The sequence below is a fragment of the Dermacentor variabilis genome, chromosome 4 (genome assembly GCF_050947875.1).
Source record: "Dermacentor variabilis isolate Ectoservices chromosome 4, ASM5094787v1, whole genome shotgun sequence".
NCBI lineage: Eukaryota > Metazoa > Arthropoda > Arachnida > Ixodida > Ixodidae > Dermacentor > Dermacentor variabilis.
Window position 1 is genome coordinate 145476232 of NC_134571.1, and position 6568 is coordinate 145482799.

The 6568-nt window shown below is 46.2% G+C and overlaps 1 non-coding gene across 1 annotated transcript; it reads left to right on the forward strand.

Annotated features, from left to right (window-relative positions):
• The first annotated feature begins 598 nt into the window (after window positions 1-598).
• TRNAT-CGU (transfer RNA threonine (anticodon CGU)) lies at window positions 599-671 on the forward strand. The gene has a single exon. It is a non-coding gene; the product is annotated as a tRNA-Thr (tRNA).
• Window positions 672-6568: the final 5897 nt, after the last annotated feature.

Consider the following 6568-nt stretch of genomic DNA (forward strand, 5'->3'; position numbering starts at 1 on the left):
GCGATCAGCGGCAGCCATCTTTCATTCCTTTCGGAACGGGGAGCCTGCGGCTATTCAGAACAAAATTCAGTTTTGTTCAGCATATTAATGCATCTTTAACGCGTACGCGTCACCTGACGAGGTAAGTTTTTGCGGTTTTGTGACGTTGCGTGAGAGGTAGGTGAAGTGGGTGCCGCCCGAAAACATTTGACCAATAGCCGAGGGCTAATGGCAAAGAGGCGTCGAATCAGAAATAACTGTTTTTGTTTTGTTCAATCAAATTATGCATAAACAGTGTGTACACTTCATAACAGATGGGGAGCTATCGCGGTTTACGTGACGTCGCGTGGCAAACAGGTGAAGTGGGGGTGGTCAAAAAAAGTTTTTGACCAATCGCGGTGGGCTAATTGCCGAATTGGAATAGAAATGTTTGGAATGGTTTTACGTTATAGCGCCCCATATGTCGGTTTACTGACCAGTTGCCTTCACCCTGAAAGATCAGGATGTTCCACATGCGCGGCCAAGGCTTGTGAGTGGTAGCGCTGGCTAATACTCCTAAGGTTAGGTACATAAATAACCAATACACATAAATACCCAGGAAAGTGGATGGGGAAATCGCGCCGCGGTAGCTCAATTGGTTAGAGCATCGCACTCGTAATGCGAAGATGTGGGAGCGTTGCCCACCTGCGGCAAGTTGTTTTTTCATCCACTTTCATTGCCATTTCATTTCTTCAATTCAAATAGTAATTACAAGAAATTTATCCTATGTTTTCCTTTGTGCCTTCGTTTATTGGCTTCTCATGACATGATTAATAAAAATTCGGGCCCCTCGGTTAAGCCCCTTTCTTCTCTTTCTTACACACACATACATATATATATATATATATATATATATATATATATATATATATATATATATATATATATATATATATATATATATATACACTTTGCCTAACTTCTGCTAAAAGTGTTTCGTTGCTAAAACGAGCAGCATTTTGCATCAAATGTGCTATCGTCCTTAAGCTAATTTTAAAAATGATGATATAAAAAAAACTAGAATTTGGTGTACGAATCGATGCATATATATAATGTGTGTCGATGACCTAGCTGGTACATGACTTGGAAAAACGAACAGCGCTAAAACCGGGGCCAAACAAACACAAGACAGTGCACTATCCCGTGTATTCTCGTTTGCAGGCCAGACTTGTTGCACCCCACGTAACAGTAGAGATCACCGTTGTTTTCCAGCTAGATCTTCTAGTGAATAGTACGGCCACGGCTACCTACGGAAGAGAGCGGGCACTATTTTGCAAGTCGCCTGTCGCTCGAACGCACTTTCGGCGTTGTAGGCACGCTATATTATTCTAGATTTGCAAATCAACAAACGAAGCTTTCTACTAGCACTTCGATAGTATCATATGATGCAAGTTTCACTCACTTTCAGTTACCTGCTGTCCGACTTGTTTGAAGAGATGGTTGGATTTAACTTGCTATCATGGTGTTGCAGTCATCACACGCGGCGCATATTGTTATTTAATCACACTCGGGAATTGATGAGGCAGCCAGCCCGAATCAGGGCTGCTTCCTGTTTAGAAGTCTTTGTGAAAATTAGGGCATCCGTAGTTCCCTGTAAAACAAAGGCCCGTAGCTCGAGAAATTTGAAAACGTCGTGTCTCCTGACACCCGTCTATTCCGAAAATTGGCGAGACGTTTAGTTAGGATGGGCTCTCCGCAGGGAGCATCACGCGTTACAAGGGATACGTGAGGCTACGGCCGTCCGGAGTTGAGCGATCAGGCGGTGACGAGACGCTCTCCCCCTATGTCCATAATTTCCCGTGAACTTCTTTCTCTACGCATTTTATGCGCGTCCCCTCCCCCTTCTCCTATCCATCAACCCACTCCCTTCCTTAAAATTCTTTACCGCTAGTAACTGTCGCACTCTTACCTCTCCTTCCTTCCTTTTCATCCTCCTCCTTCTTGAACTTTCACCTGGTGGTTTAACGGCGCGACGGCTGCTAGCATTCCTATATTTCTGTTTCTGCGTGGAATTCGAGGCCATTCACTTAACTACCCTACCCCTGTTTGTTGTGGCTGTTTCTTAACTTCCCTGGCCCAGTAACCGCGTCCCTGATATATTTTCTCGTGCGCAAATCAGCGTTCTGTAGATCTTGTCCTAGTTCTGCCCTGTTTTGATGCTCAACAGCGTGTACAATTTAGCCTGAGAGCAAGCTCTCCCGAAGTTTATTAACATAATGAAAGTAAGACACGGGAAAGAAACAGAAGAAGAAAAAAAATGGGGGGATGGGTTCTTATGCGTATCCTAGACAAGCAAGTCGCATTATTTTCGGAATGTTTTTTTTTCTTCCGTGCAGCGTGGTCGATGGTCTATTCGGTCAACTACCAGAAATGAGCTCTTCGACCACACGAAGGCGTGAACAATGCGACCAAGTTTTATGCGCACGCTCGTCGCCTCTTTATCTCTGTCTGAAATTTTTAGCGCTGATCCCCCCCTCAGCAGCGATGGTTACCACGATCCGGAATGAGGTAGAAGCGCACCATGAGTGGGGCCGCAATATTCTATGCGTGGCAGAGGGGATCGCCACCATGACAGCCCCCCGCCCCTCCCCCCTCTTCGGACCGCCACTAGCCGCTAGCATTCGCTACCCTCGCCTTGCTTTCACATTCAAGTATAACACCGTGCAAGCGATCTTGCGCGCGACGGCGACAAGCGATGCGATGGAGATGGCTGGCGCGTTCGCTCGTCGCCTACAAGTCGTACTCCGTGCGAGCGACGATCTTGAGCGACGTCTCCCGGTGGTGCCGGCCTGAGGGCAGCAGATACGCGCCGAAACTAGTGTGACACATGCTACATTAAATTAAGTTGATGTATTTTACTGCAAAGGGCAGCATAAAATATTTCTGACGCTCTTGCAGTAGGTTCTTATTCTTGCACGTATAAAAATTCAATTGTTTGCTCGTTCCGTCTGACAATCGGTAGTATTTGAGTGAAGTACATCCAGTTCCGGCTTCGCGCTATTGGCTAGTCGCTCATAGCATTTCCAGGCGACGAGCGACGAATTCTAGATTTCCAGAACCGAGCGATCGAGCGAGAAGACCGGGTGATCTGTTCAAGTGACGGTCCGTTTCGTCACTCGAAGCCGTCGCTCGTCTCCGTCGCTCGTCTCCGTCGCACACAATATCACTCTCATCGGGTTTAGCCTTCAAGCTTCCCCATTCATCCATGCCGCTCTATCGGAGCCCAGCTCCCGCAACTTTCTGCTCCGTGAGAAAACGGGAAGGGGGGAGGGTAGGTTCGTCAGAAAATTTTGCTGGGAGTTCCGACACCCCCCCCCCCCCCCTCCGCACACTGGCTAAGCCGATGCCCTTTTGTAACGTGTTTAAATATGATTGTTAGCTTTATTTACCATATAATTTTAAGGCAGACGCAATTTTCGGTAGTCAGAATGACTGACAACAAAAGCGCTGAAACAGCGGCGAATGGCTGGTGTAGCGCGCATCAGGCCACGAATAGGGAAAAATCTCCACTCTTCCTTCGAGATGATGCTTTGCAAGCCAGAAAAGCCGCAAAAGCAAAGAGCGGGTGGCGACGCCACATTTTCAGTATGCCACCGCCGCTTCTATTTTATTTACTTTTCGCCTTACATACATTATGCAAACAGTTTCCTTCTTCATAGTCTGTCCTCTCTCCTTGACCCTTTCCCTCTGCCCCTCAATCGCTCTCCCAATGCTCGCTGCGTTCAGATGTAAGCACAGCTAGCTAGAACGTTCATTTTAATTTCTTCATTTTATTTGAAATAGCCAATTAAAACCTTACTACTCCTCTTTAAATTTCCCATATATGCTCACCATGAAGTCGTGGATTTTTGCACCGTCTTCTCAAACTTAGTAATCATGTGAAGGAAAGGAGGGATTAAAATGCATTTTGAAGGAGCTGAATAGATTTTTAAAACAGGACACCTCCTTTAAAAAAAGATGTTTAAAATCGTGTGTACAAGCACTCCTTTCTAAAAAATTAAATCAGGTAGTTTTGAGAAGCCCAGTTCACAAAGTGTTGCATTCCTAGAGTCTCTTTACAATTGATCGGCCACCTTCACTAATGATAAGTCCAGCATCAGTACTGGCTAGAATCACTCTTACAAACAACTCCAGCATATGCGCTTTCTGTAAATACGGGCGGAGAACTTATACCGTGTCAAAGCGGTGCCAGAAAAGAAAAAAAAAGATAGCAGTTTGAAAAACACTGGCAATCTGGCACAGGGCTTCTTGTGCGAAAGAATATTTAAAAAGAATGGAAGTTTGACCTTCATTTTTCCACGTAATAATCACTTTCTATCTTTGAAATTAACTGAAATAGATTTTTGCCGTATTTGTCGTATTTGCCGTACTGGCCGTATTTGCCGAAATACCGTATTTGCACGATTGCAACGCGCACCTTTTCCGAATAAAAGGTGCGTTAAAACTGACATACGCGTTATAATCGTAAATGATTCCACACGAAATTAAAAATGAAACCGATTCTTAATAAAAAAGAGAAGCTCAATGCAAGCTAGCTAGCCACAGTGCGCTGAACGGGTCGTCCGAAGAAAGCGACGCTTGGAGACCTCGCAAAGAGGCTTCATGGTGCGTGGAATGCCCTCCCGCAGACGATGGCTGCGCCAGTCTTCGGTAAGTGTGGCATTTCTAATGGATTCAATGGAACCGGAGATGACTTCCTGTGGTCATCGGACGGCGATAGCGATCAACCGCTAAGGTTTCGCTGTGCGCCTCTTTATGTGCGCTTGTATGTTCCATAAAATCGTTTCAACACGGACACGCGTCTACTTAGGTTTCGTTACTTGCTGTGCGCGTTATAATCGGCACATACTTATTTATTTTAAGTATTTGGGCCGTAATATAACTGCGCGTTACAATCGGTCGCGTGGTAGAATCGTGCAAATACGGTTATATTGTTACGATGAGTATTTAATCGGCAGTAGCTAGTTGGTACTTGTCAAATTACACAGCACAAAAAACATACGTTCCCGCTTAGCTCGAGCGTTCAGTCATGTCCACATCACTGTCGTCTCCATCGCTCAACCATGACAATAATATATCAGTCTAACGTTATTTATTGCTTCTTGTGCCTTTCAGTAACCTCGTGGTACGAGGGCGAATCAGAAAGTCCTTGTCCCTAATTTTGTTTTAGCCAAATTACGGCTGTAAATGCGAAGTCAGCGTATCCATTCCCAGCGGTGGACCTTCCTTGTACCGGCCCGGCCTTATCTGCCGGTACATCTGCGGCATAGCGCTGCTGTCAGTTGTTGAAGATGGCGGTTGTGCTTCACACGTACACGGCGTACGAGCAACCAAGAGTGACAATCAAAACCACCGACAAGCTCCGGTAATTTCACATGGAGAGTCTAGACCACCCACCATACAGTCTGTACCTCGCTGCTGCTGGTTTCCAGGTTTCCGGTCTGCTGAAGACGTTCCTGGCAGGACAACGATTCTCGTGCAACGATGAAGTCAAGACAGCAGTCCGACAGTGGTTGCACTGTACGCCGGACGAATTCTACCACAGGGTCATCTCTAATTTAGTGCTGCGATGGGACAAATGGGGGTCCAAACCGGTGCCGGGAATATGTGGAAAAATAGTGTGAGGTACGTAGAATAGCACGTATCTTTCTAATTACCTGTACGTGCCTCATTTTGGCTAATAAACATAGGGGGCAAAGACTTTCTGATTCACCCTCGTACATTCGAGCGTTCGCTTTCAAACTCACCAGAGCATGCACTCTCGTGGGACTGTTTACCTGCGTCTGGTGGAAATCAAGCGCTCAGAACACATTCGGCTGTTTCGTTTAGAACACTGAGATCCAGCTCATGGCGTCCAAGGCTCTCTCATGCTCTCACTGGGAGCGCGACCGCGATCCCATCGAATCCCGATCACCTGGCTCCTTCGATTGTTCAGTGAGCGGCTGAACGTTCGGCTGGCGCTTGCCTTCACTGGGTCCAATGTCGAGAGGTTTCTCCATTGGGGCAAACCACGTCTTAGCGGAGTAGTAACTAGTCGAACGTAATGTTAGCAGACTTTGCGATTCGCACTTGCAAAATGAGAGACACCTCTGGCGAAGGATGAACGAAGAGAGAGAGCCAAAGCAGGAAGATCCAGTACATACACATGTCCGGTTTACCATACTCTACACAGTTAAAGATAGATCGAAGAAAAAGAAAGAGAAGGGGGAGGGGTAGTAATAACCGGCGATAATTATTAATTAATAATAGGCATCTGGATGGTGACCGCACATGCAAACGCACGCGCACGCACATAAAAATCTATAGGCACGATGCGAGTACAGTTAATAAAAGCTCTTTAAAACGACAGCATATTTTATGAAATTCCCGATCTAACGCAGAAATTTCTATTCCCTGGCAAGTACCCGTAAGGTTCCATATTGTCATCAACCCGAGCGTCGCCAGAGTTCCTTATGCAACTCACTGGCCTTTGCAACAATGCGCTCTGCAACTCCCAGGACATCGACACAATGTCCTCTGAGACGGCTGTAACCTCGCGTGAGGTCCCGGA